A 13,003-nucleotide genomic window follows, 5' to 3' on the forward strand; every position below is an offset into this window, starting at 1 on the left:
AGATGGCAGTGTGAAGGGTTAATTGCGTAATTAACCTGACCCAGTAACAATCGCTCCCAGGCTGCAAGTACACAGATTGTGGTCCATTAGCTGGAAAATCTTTGTACAGGGAGCAGCTGGGCTTGGCATTATTACGCACGTGACAGCGCAGTTTTAGATTGGCTAGTCCTTCTGTCACGAGTTTGGTGAAAAGGGCTGGGGTCTGATGCCACGATCGTCACAATCCTGTTTCAGGATTTGTGAATAGAGCTCCTTTGCTCCTGTGCTGCAAATTTTATTTATGGTCCCCAGCTATAAATCTACAGACTGTCTCAGTCTACCTATACCTGTGCTACCAATTACCTCATGGTTCCCAGCTGTGAAGATACAGACTGTTCCACAACAATTTGTGCAATCAGAAAAGCTGGATAAAATGGAAGAGAACGTCTACCAAAGGTTCTAGAAACATTTTCCATGGCTGACTAGTAGTACCTGGATATACCTAACTTTCCCAAATAGAACGGTCTGCTGTTTGCAGTATACAGGCCATCAGAGACTAATTCAGTTGAACAGTAAAGGCTGTTGCAAAGGAGAAGTGCTGCTAAGAGAGGAAACTGAAAGGAGGAAGAAACCAAAATTGGTGTAGGCTCAGTGTTTTATCACACAGCAAAAGCCGAGATGAGCAAAGCAACACAGCACACTGGAAATAACTGGGGTATGGGCAACATTGTACTGGGGATAAAAGCTGAGGAGACCTCTGAAGACCAGAGAACACTGCTGAGCTAAAGAAAGTAAAGAGTCTGATGACAAATAGGCTACGACAAGAGAGACACCGGGCAATACTAAGGTTAAGAAGAGACCTGAAATAAGCCAAAAAGTCTTAACGAGATCACACAATCACAAAAAGGAAGGCTGTGGGGAAAGCTGAAAAAACAGAAACCACACAGGAAATGCACATTTAAGGGTGAATACGCCACACATAACAGAACATATTTTAGGAAGAAAAATGGTGCACAAAAATGAAATACAAGACAGCTAAAAAGGATGAAAAGAAATGAATGATAGAAGGCAACTACAAGATAAAAGAGAGAAACAGTGGGCCAAGTGAGACCGGAAAGAAGGGAGGAGACAGTGCATAAAGGGAACGGTAATGTCACTGATAGATCTCTGAGCTCATAAACTTCTTCAGAAAGTGGGTTAAACAGAGGAACTGAAAAGACACTAAAGATATTTCCAATAAGAACAAGAAGGTAAGCTAAATTTTCATTTAATGTTAATATATGGTCATGTAATAAGACTTATCAACACTGTAAGAGCAATTCAATTTGTTAGAATTCTTATAATGAAACGGAGACAGACTTTGCCCAGTGTATGTACCATGAGCTGTTAGAGGGCTTGTTTGGAAGTAAGAGGTCCAGAGACGTGTGATAAGAACTCTAGCACTGGTTTCAAACTCCCCAAATATCACATGTATAATGTATAATCATATGTGCAATTAGTTGCTTAATAGTAAACCATTTTGGCAATAGAAGGATGCTAGAAACCTAAAACATAGAATTGCACCTTAAAAAAGCTAAGCTACAGCAACTGTACTAATACCTGACATTATGTCTATACCATTGATATCCAACCACAGGATCCTACCCACCGCTCTCATGGTCTTCCATTGCAGCATGGACTATACAAAAGGCTATGGAAAAAATTATTTAAAAAAAAATAATTTCTTCTTTCTCTGCTCCCTTCTGCAAGGGGCTGTACTAGAGATGCAAATCTACTGTATCTGAGCTACTGATCTCTGCAATATTGCCAAAATGGGGACCTTTGAGCTGGATCTTCATCTTTGTGAAGAAGGCAAAGTCCCCAGGAGCCAAATCTGGTGAGTAGGGTGGGTGCAGAAGTGAGATCATTACAGCCTGGGGACAAACTTGGCAGCAACACGCATGAGGATTGCCTGGACACACTGACAATGTATGCCACACTGACAATGGCAACAATGTTGTATATTGTTCTTCAATGATCATCATGCACAAGTTACCGAATGATTTCAACATTTTTTCATTTTTGGGGATTGAGCTTGTTGAATGTCTTCTTGATCTCTCGTTGTCTTCCAGTGATGTTCTTCTGCTCTTTAAGCATGTGTGCCACTCAAAACACCTCGAACGACTCATTGCAGCATCATCATAAACTTGCTAAATCATGTCAAACGTCTCTGTGGCAGATTTGCCCAGTTTCACACAGAGTTTCGCATTTGCTCTATGTTCTAACTTGCTGTCCATGATCAAAAAGCAGACATGGTAACGCACGTGGTTAGAATAGCACCATTTACACAGCTCCTGATGTACACAGGATGATGTCTTTTGGCACACTGTCTTATGTGCTCCCTGTGACTGTGTGTTCAGCCTTGTGTTGCCATATGTTGGCATGTTACTAAACTTTTATATACCACCTCATATCAGGTCTGCAGTGCAGCTGCCACTTTTGTCGCCTGTCATGCGCAACTTCAGTTCCGAGCTGAGGGAGGCTCTCCTTAGTTCTATCATATGACGCATCTGATGGGAGGACTTCCTTTTACTCTGAATTTCTGCTGTATCTGAGATGTGAGGTCTGTTTAGAGGGCTTAGGGAGGGGTGAGAGCTGTACATGGAGATTAATTGGTTGATTGGTAGTGTAATTATTGGTTTACTCTGTTTACTGACCTGTGTACTATGCTTTCCTAACCCTTGCAATCTGTGTGTAATATACCCGAGACCCCTACACTATGTTCTAAAACAGTCTTTCCCAGTCTTGGCCCTGGTCTATGGTGCAACAGCTAGGTGCTAGATATAATGCTTAATTTAATCACTCAATCCGTTAAGTAAAATCAATAATGACCAAAATTGGGGGGGGGGTTCTCTTTGCCAAAATTTAGGTGAAATCTGGAATATTTTAGAAAAATTCACTATTCAGAAAAATGCATTGAAGTCAGTGCAGAAATTAAAGTATTTTTTTTAGGGTGAAATGGCTCATGAGGGTTAGGGAGGCTTATTTAGGGTCCATGCACCGAAAGAAAATGCCAGAACCTCTGGCAGAAAAAGGGGCATAAAAATGCTTATAGTGGCTCATATTGCGCAAGAGTTTATAAGCGTTTATGGGCATTTACTTTTATGAGCATTTTGTTCCAAAACATTCCCCTCTGCTCATTTTTTAATGTATACTTGAAAACACAGATATGCGCATTTATGTGCATTTATGAGCGTTAAGTATATTTGCTGCCTGAAAGCGCCTCTCAAAAATGAGATTCAGAAGGATTTTTTTTCTGCCCCTAAATACTTCTCCTAAAATATGCCTGTAAACTCTTTAACCACTTGCCTACCAGGCACTTATACCCCCTTCCTTACCAGGCCAATTTTCAGCTTTCAGCGCTGCCGCACTTTTATTGACAATTGCGTGGTCATGCAACATTGTACCCATATGAAATTTTGATCATTTTTTTCTCACAAATAGAGCTTTCTTTTGGTGGTATTTAATCGCCACTGGGCGCTTTACTTTTTGCGCTAAAAATAAAAAAAAATGCAAAAAATTTGAAAAAAAAAAAAAGTTTATTTGTTTCTTTTATAAAATTTTTCAAACAGGTATTTTTTCTCCTTCACTGATTTGCGTTGATGAGGCGGCACTGATGGGCACTGATAGGCGGCACTGATGGGCACTGATAGGCAGCACTAAAGGGCACTGATAGGCAGTACTAATGAGGTGGCACGGATAGGCGGCACTGATAGACAGCACTAATTAGGGGTCACGGATAGGCGGCACTGATATGCAGCACTGATAGGCGGCACTGATAGGTGACACTGATGATAGGTACTGATAGACGACACTGACTGGCATCACTTCTGGGCACTGACTGGCGGCACTGACTGGCACAACCCCTGGGCACTGACTGGTGGCACTGACTGGCAGCACTGCTGGGCTGCACTGGTGGGTGGCACTGGTGGGCAGCACTGGTGGGTGGGCACAGGTGGGTGGCACTGGTGGGCACAGGTGGGTGGCACTGGTGGGCACAGGTGGGTGGGCACAGGTGGGTGGCACTGTTGGGCACATGTAGGTGGCACTTCTGGGCACAGGTACGTGGCACTGCAGAGTGGCAGAGGTGGGGGCACTGCTGGGCACAGGTGGGGGCACTGCTGGGAACGGGTGGGCGGGGCTAGTGGGCGCACTGCTGGGCGGAACTTGCGGGTGTCACTGCTGGGCACCGATCATCAGGGCACTGATCATCAGTGCCCTGATGATCGGTGCCGATCCCCGCTCTGACAACTGCCGGTTCTCGGCAGTACTTTCCTCACGATCTGACAGCGTGAGGAAAGTGCAGCCGAGAACCGGCACTTGCATTTCCCTGTGATCAGCGTGTCATTGGACACCGCTGATCACGTGGTAAAAGGCCGGTGGGATCGGCCTTTCACCACATCACGTGATCAGCTGTGTCCCTGGGGCGCGCAGGAGAGCGCGTTCTGGGAGGACGTCATATGACGTCCACTCAGAACTGGCCGGCCGCGGTGAAGCCGTCATTCGGCTATGCGCGGTCGGCAAGAGGTTAATGTACATGGACACATAGGCTAACATAGGGCTGCTTCTACAGGCTGAAGAAGAAAACGCAAAACACCTGTATAAGCAGCAGAGGCACAGCTTGAAGCTTACGGGCCCCGATGCAAAAGTTGACCCGGGGCCCCCCACTAACTTCCACGGTGCGCCAAGATGCTCCCACTGCGTGCCAAGATATGATAGCTGTATGGTGGTCTTCTCCCTCTTCTCTCTCTCCTGCTATCTGCATGTGCACACAAGGTGGGGGAAGGCAGACCACACTCTGAGCTGTCGGGTGAAAGCGGTAGGTTTGTATGTAAAAGAGGAAACTCAGTAGGCCGTCTGGACTTCCAGATCCACATACAAGCCCACCGCTTTCAGCCAGCAGCTCACAGTGTGTCCTGCCTGCCCGAACCTTGTGTGCACGTGCAGGGCTGAGCAGGGGAGGGATGGGGGTACTGCACTGGGCTGGGTGGGGGGCTGATCAGAGAGTGCGCCACTGCAGATATCACTCCTTTTTTAACCTCCCTGGAGGTATTCCCGAGTGTAGCTCGGGGTAAAGTTTCAGTACCACAAGCGGTAACCCCGAGCTACACTCAGGAATACCCTGCAGCGTTGTTCCGGAATCTCTTCTTCACTTACCTTGTCCTTCGCTTCCACGATGTCCCCCCTGCAGCCCCCAGCAATGTCCTCCGGCCGATGCCGGTATCCGTCTTCTGGGTTCCGTTTCCTGCGACGTCGGGACGTACGGGGACGGAACTGGTGGAAAATTTAAAAATGACAAAAAATGACATTCACTAAATACACTAAAATCACATAGTATAACATTACTGTATCAAAGCATTTCACATACATTTTGTCCCTAGTGCTTTGTCCTGTGCCCTGCCTGCATTTTTACTGTTCTTTCTGCCTGGAAACTGAGAAACGTCCATGGCGTCCAAAAAGCGTCCCTTTAGGTCAAAAGCGGTTTTAGACCAGCTAGAAAACAGAGATAGTAAATTAGAACCACTTGCAGAATTGAGTGATAATGATTCGTGGGGAAATTCGTCATCAGACACTGAGAACAATTTTGCGACTTTGCTCAGTGATGTGCGAACTTGGCACTATATTTCAAATTTCAGTGTTTTTGGTTTGATTATATTATTGAATTAAATTTATTATTATATTATTATTTTTTATGATTATTTATTAAAATATAATTTATGATTTCATGTTTCAAATTTTAACATACCCGGGGTGTTTACTAGACTCTTGTTCGGACAGATTTCAGTGAGTTATTCCTAAAAATTACAGGCCTACAATAAAAAAACTACATATTTCCATGCAAAAAAATGTATCGCTTTGAGCACAGAAATACTGACATAATCAGACCGCTAGGGAGGCTACAGAAAAAAACACCTTACTTTTATACGTTATTAAACAGCACCCAGTTACTTTTCTCATGGCTAGGCTGCAGTGATATGGAGGTGCAGGATATTAGGGAAAGGTAACACCTCCCTTCCTGGTAATGATGCATGCCTTCCTGATTCCTCTTGGTATTCACAGATGACCCCTCCCTTCAAGAGCCCCCCACTTCAACTAATCATAGATGACCCTCTCCTCCTGTAAGGACAGATGACTTCCCCACATTATCGCCCCTCCCCCTCTACGCTGAGAATGACAGATTTCCCATCCAGCTCCCCCTTTGCTTATCCTCCTCAATCTGTCACAGTAAAATCTGCCGCCTCTGGAGCACACAGTCCCTTGGGGGCCCCTCAGGAGATGTTACAAGATTTTGTGAGAATTTTTGTGTTTACCTCCCCAATGACAGCAGTACCAGCTCCTGGGCGGTGCTCTCCTCCTCCTCCCTTGCTCAGCCCAGTGACAGCTCGGTGTCCATCCCCGCCTGGTTGTCAGCACTGACGCTTTCCCGTCCAGCAGGGCTGGCCAACCCCATCCTTCCTCCGCTACTCTCCAGCTCAGGACTTGAAAATGGAGCCTAAACCTCAGAGCTTCTGCTTTGCTCTGGATTCCGCTTTGCCCGTCCTAGTGAAAGGGAGATAGCACAGGCCCCCCCTGGAGCATGAGCAGGGTCACAACTGTGACCCCTGAGACCCCTGATGCTACGCCCATGATAAGCAGCATTTTGTATGCCCAGTGTGCATTAACCCTTCAAGCATCCTTGTCCTGTCTTCTCTAGGAAAGGTATTTGTTTCTTGCTGCACATCAGCGGCACCCAGAATACAATACAATTGCAGCTGTCAAGAAAGCTATTGATCATTTTGTCAGCGTTCACATGATGATAAATGGTTTTGCTGATAAAGCCATATGTGATCATGAATCACAATCATACTCACTCCTTCTCATCCTCTTATAAGCATAGCACACTTAATCTGTCAGATTTTGTCACACATCACATGGGTCAAAAACAGTCAATGGCTGTGTTAAAGTGTATCTAAGGTCGTAATTTAAAATCATATAATCATTTCCGTATTATATATTCATTTTTTCAAGCCTAGTCCTATTACAGAAGTGGTTTGTGTTACGGTGCTGCATTACTTTAACTGACAATTGCACGGTCATGCAACGCTGCTCCAAAATTAAATTTACGTCCTTTTTTCGACACGAATTGAGCTTTCTTTTGGTGGTATTTGATTGCCTGTGCGTTTGTTATTTTTTGCACTATAAAAAAAAGACTGACAATTGTGAGGAAAAAAAACACTATTTTGGACTTTTTGCTATAAAACACGTCTAGTAAACAATTTAAAAATCAAATTTTGTCATAAATTTAGGCCAAAATGTATTCTGTGACATGTTTTTGCTAAAGAAAAAACCCAATACGTGTAAATTAATTGGTTTATGTGAAAGTTATAACGTCTACAAATGGCGGTATAGATACTGGGATTTTTTTTATATACTAATAATGGTGGCAGTGTTAACATTAGAAGGCAATCAAAGGGTTAACTGTGTGAGTGGAGTGTTTTACTAGGGGGTGGGAGGGTGTGCTTCACTGTAAGCACACTGATCCGGGAAGGCTGAGCTCAGCGATCCGGATCAGTGTGCTCAAACTGACAGGGAGGAGAGCTGCATTGAAAACAATTCCCTGTCAGTGTTTGCCAGTAATTGCCGGGCTCTGTCGATTGGCGGTGCGGGTAGGGCGGTCGCGCACCTCGCGTGCGCCCCGTACCCAAAATCAAAATAGTATATGTAATGTGGCTGGTCGGCAAGTGGTTAATATGAATGTTCTTGAAGTTTGTAAACTTACGTTGTGAAGATCCCCACATATTCACTTCCTTGAATTCTGAGACACGTAGTCACTATGCCCTGTTCATAGCCACTGCTGTGTCACACATGTCACAGAGCCTGTCTTCTGAACTACAGAGGTGCTGAGAGGAGGAGTTTCAAGAGGCGGAGTCAGTACAGGAATCAGCAAGGTACTGTGAGATATGTAGTTTTCTTTAAATTGAAATTAAAAAACAGAAGAGAAGCTGCAAAGTATGTACCAGGATGTTGTGGGAAGAGATGGTCAGCAGACAGGCAGCACTCGCAAAAAGAAAGGGGATTTTTTTCAAGTAACAATATTGGATTGGCAAAAATAACTTGTTTCGTTTGTAGAGCTATTACAGTGCTGATGTAATACAATGAAAGTGTATGCTGTGACCACAGATTTCATTTAACTACAGAATGCCATGGCTTTTTCTTACTCCCACGTGGCTTAGATTTGGCTACATTATTTTGTGCACAGGCTATCAAGCAAAGTCAGTTTTAGCATCTGCTGAAGTCCAGAGTTGGCTAACAAAACTGGAGGGCCAGACTTAGGAGGTTTAGGGCTAGTTTTCCTCTTGTACTCCATGTAGTTCATCAATCATGAATACTGAAGAATCCAGGCTTAAAAAAAATTCCAGTAAAATTTTATTGGAATGGTACACTTTTTTCTTTCAGTTTTATGTTTCAATGTTTTTATTAATTTATAAACAGTTTAGGACAGGAGCAACGCAGGGGCTATTAATTGCACATAAAAAAGAAAAGAAAACAAAAAACAGTGCTCTAACACCAACGGAGCAAATGGTGCGCCCGCACAGGGGCTATCAATGGCACATAAATGACAAAAACATTAGTATAACTGACGAAACTAAAGGCAGCTATCCACTGCCACACCAATAAAAAAACAGAAAAAGAAAAGGAAAGAGGAGTACAAAAGACTTTTTTCTTTCAGTTTTGACCATATTGCATAATTCAATCTCTTAGTCAATTAGGCTCTCAATTACCAATGCAAAAATTGTCAAGAAAATTTTAAAACATATTTTTACAGTTGTCTTAAAGTTGTCGCTAGGGGAAAAACCCCAGGTGTAATTTTTTTTCAGAATCATAATATAAATATCATAATAAAAGATTTGTCTGCCACAGAACGATGTTAATCCCTTCCCAGTCAGTTTCAGTACAGTGCCAATGTATAGTATTATCTCTGATCACTGTATTAATGTCACTGGTGATGTCAGTGGCAGTTAGTCAGTGTCAGTAAGTGTCAGTTTGCCCACCACACTCCCTGAGCCCCATTTTAAATTGCTGATTGCCGCCATTAGTAGTATAAAAAAACAAATTCTAGTATACATCCCAAAGTTTGCAGGCGCTATAACTTTCACACAAACTAATCAATATACACTTATTGGAGTTTTTTATCAGAAACATGTAGCAGAATACATTTTGGCCAAACTCTATGAAGAAATTTAAAAGGACCGATCTTCAGGGACTCCAGTCTCTATGGTATTATCCATCACAGGTATGGGCAGTACATTCCAAGTTCCTTATGTACCTTATCTTTTGGGAAACTGCTAGGGACGGTGTTATGTTGGGCAACAGAGCCAATTCTACCTCTGTTAAATTATGTGAACTTAGTGCACACGTATGTGAGGATTGACAAGAGATGTATCTGTATTTTACATGTGCCTCAGTAAAAGGAATTTTATTTAATCACAGAAGTGGTCAATGTCATTTACTTAGAGAGTGCAAATTTAAAGTGTACCTTGGTGTATCTGAAGAACCTTAAAATTGGAGTTAAAGCCATTTACCCTCCAGGTCAACTAGACGTGCCCTGTTGTGAGAACATTTGTGCAAGGTAACCCCTGTGGTTGAGTACATTTGGAGAGGATGCTCTTTATTCTTAAAGGTTGGAATACAATCTCAAGTGATGGTGGCCAGCCTGAGGAGGAAGTGGTTGACTGTGGTGGGAGATGGTGATCCTACTGGTGGAAGGACAGGTGTGCTTTATGTCCCTCACCTCACAGCGGGATACTCATATTAGGATCCACTGTGGAACAGGGTTAACCTAGGGATCTGGCCTGGGTAGTCACAAGGGCAAAACCTTGCTTTAATATAAAGCCGTGGCTTCAGTGATATGAGCCTTAATGGTGCAGAGAATCTATAAAAGAGAGTCCAATATGTGTCAAGTGTTGTAACAGTTAATTATCTTGAGAAGGTGAATATGGAACACTGATGTCTGTTGGTTCCAGGTATGAAGAAGTTAAGTGCCTAAGAACTGAAGTGTGGCTAACGACTCTAATGGCTTGTGGTTTGTAACTTGCCCTCTAGGGTTAGGATAACTCCCACTCCCTACTTCAACAACACTCCACATTCATTTTAGTGAATATGAATTTCTAGTTATGCTGCTTCTGTTGTAAGCAAAAGCAGCACTGGTGGTGAGGCCTTGAGGCTTCAACCTCACAAACAAGAAGAATTTACTTCTCTTCTTCCCCACAATTGCCAGTAATTCACTGTAGAATGTAATGGAAAAAAAAACAGAAATTCACACCTACTTTCACGTGGTCCACAATTTAAACTGTCACCTGACTAAAATGCCAGTGATACAGTCACTGCCACACCAGTTAGTCAAATTCAGCTCCTTTTTAGAAACTCATGGAGTCTGATGGAGGATACTACTGTGCCTCTGACAAGGTAAAAAGCTCTTTCTAGTCATTTGTCTACTAACGTTTCATACTCACATCCCTAATCTTCTTGCTTTGAAACCATAAGCCTATGACTAGAGATGAGCGAATCGAAGTATCCGAAGTGGAATTCGAGTCGAATATCGGAAAAATTTCGATTCGTGCCGAATCCGAAAAATAGCCTAATTCGGACGCGCGAATCGAAATTTTTCAGAAAATGGCGGCTGACATGTGCGGCGACGGAGCGGGGATGTCTGGGAAGGCGCGCAGACAAGGCGCGCTGACCCATAATGCATTCCTCAACTACATGTGATCGCATCAGCCTATCAGCAGCCAGCCAGCCAGCACTGTGTAATGGTCGAGCTATAAATAGCGGCCATTTTGGAATTCTTCATTTGCCTGCAGTTATTGAACAGAGGCAGACCGCTCTGTACTAGGGACAGGGACAGAGTTAGGGCCACAGAAACGATAATTGGGGACAGAGAAAAGTTACTTAGGGACAGAGAACCATTACTCAGGGACACAGACTTGTTAATGAGGGCCACAGAATCGTTATTTAGGGACAAAGAAACGCTAGTTAGGGCCACAGAATTCATAATCAGGGACAGACAGAATTGTTACTCAGTGCCAGAGAATTGTTACTTAGGGCCACAGAAACGTTATTAGGGCCACAGAATTGTTACTCAGGGACAGACAGAATTGTTACTGAGTGCCAGAGAATTGTTACTCAGGGACAGACAGAATTGTTACTGAGTGCCAGAGAATTGTTACTTAGGGCCACAGAAACTTTAATTAGGGCCACAGAATTTTTACTCAGGGACAGACAGAATTGTTACTCAGTGCCAGAGAATTGTTACTCAGGGACAGACAGAATTGTTACTGAGTGCCAGAGAATTGTTACTTAGGGCCACAGAAACTTTACTTAGGGCCACAGAATTTTTACTCAGGGACAGACAGAATTGTTACTGAGTGCCAGAGAATTGTTACTCAGGGACAGACAGAATTGTTACTGAGTGCCAGAGAATTGTTACTTAGGGCCACAGAAACTTTACTTAGGGCCACAGAATTGTTACTCGCACAGACACAGAATTGTTACTCGCACAGACACAGAATTGTTACTGAAGGCCACAGAACTGTTACTTAGGGCCACAGAATTGTTACTCGCACAGACACAGAATTGTTACTCGCACAGACACAGAACTGTTACTGAGGGCCACAGAACTGTTACTTAGGGCCACAGAATTGTTACTCGCACAGACACAGAATTGTTACTCAGGGCCACAGAACTGTTACTTAGGGACAAAGAAACGCTAGTTAGGGCCACAGAATTCATACTCAGGGACAGACAGAATTGTTACGGAGTGCCAGAGAATTGTTACTCTGGGCTACAGAAACTTTACTTAGGGTCACAGAATTTTTACTCAGGGACAGACAGAATTGTTACTGAGTGCCAGAGAATTGTTACTCAGGGACAGACAGAATTGTTACGGAGTGCCAGAGAATTGTTACTCAGGGCCACAGAAACTTTACTTAGGGCCACAGAATTTTTACTCAGGGACAGACAGAATTGTTACTGAGTGCCAGAGAATTGTTACTCAGGGACAGACAGAATTGTTACGGAGTGCCAGAGAATTGTTACTTAGGGCCACAGAAACTTTACTTAGGGCCACAGAATTGTTACTCGCACAGACACAGAATTGTTACTCGCACAGACACAGAACTGTTACTGAGGGCCACAGAAACTTTACTTAGGGACAAAGAAACGCTAGTTAGGGCCACGGAATTCATACTCAGGGACAGACAGAATTGTTACGGAGTGCCAGAGAATTGTTACTCAGGGCCACAGAAACTTTACTTAGGGCCACAGAATTTTTACTCAGGGACAGACAGAATTGTTACTGAGTGCCAGAGAATTGTTACTCAGGGACAGACAGAATTGTTACGGAGTGCCAGAGAATTGTTACTCAGGGACAGACAGAATTGTTACTGAGTGCCAGAGAATTGTTACTTAGGGCCACAGAAACTTTAATTAGGGCCACAGAATTTTTACTCAGGGACAGACAGAATTGTTACTGAGTGCCAGAGAATTGTTACTCAGGGACAGACAGAATTGTTACGGAGTGCCAGAGAATTGTTACTCAGGGACAGACAGAATTGTTACTGAGTGCCAGAGAATTGTTACTTAGGGCCACAGAAACTTTAATTAGGGCCACAGAATTTTTACTCAGGGACAGACAGAATTGTTACTGAGTGCCAGAGAATTGTTACTCAGGGACAGACAGAATTGTTACGGAGTGCCAGAGAATTGTTACTTAGGGCCACAGAAACTTTAATTAGGGCCACAGAATTTTTACTCAGGGACAGACAGAATTGTTACTGAGTGCCAGAGAATTGTTACTCAGGGACAGACAGAATTGTTACCGAGTGCCAGAGAATTGTTACTCAGGGACAGACAGAATTGTTACTGAGTGCCAGAGAATTGTTACTTAGGGCCACAGAAACTTTAATTAGGGCCACAGAATTTTTACTCAGGGACAGACAGAATTGTT

The 13,003-nt window shown here is 43.5% G+C and overlaps 1 protein-coding gene across 1 annotated transcript in view; it reads left to right on the forward strand.

The window, feature by feature from the left end:
• Positions 1-657: 657 nt before the first annotated feature.
• The window catches only part of FERMT3 (FERM domain containing kindlin 3), a 59,870-nt gene continuing 47,524 nt past the window's right edge, over positions 658-13,003 (forward strand). The window contains exon 1 of the mRNA XM_089652810.1: positions 658-1,229. The gene's annotated coding sequence lies outside the window, so the exon portion shown is untranslated. The remainder of the gene's footprint in view (positions 1,230-13,003) is intronic.

This window comes from Staurois parvus, unplaced genomic scaffold (genome assembly GCF_062004578.1).
Source record: "Staurois parvus isolate SC_StPar_1 unplaced genomic scaffold, SC_StPar_1.0 ptg000694l, whole genome shotgun sequence".
Taxonomy (NCBI): domain Eukaryota; kingdom Metazoa; phylum Chordata; class Amphibia; order Anura; family Ranidae; genus Staurois; species Staurois parvus.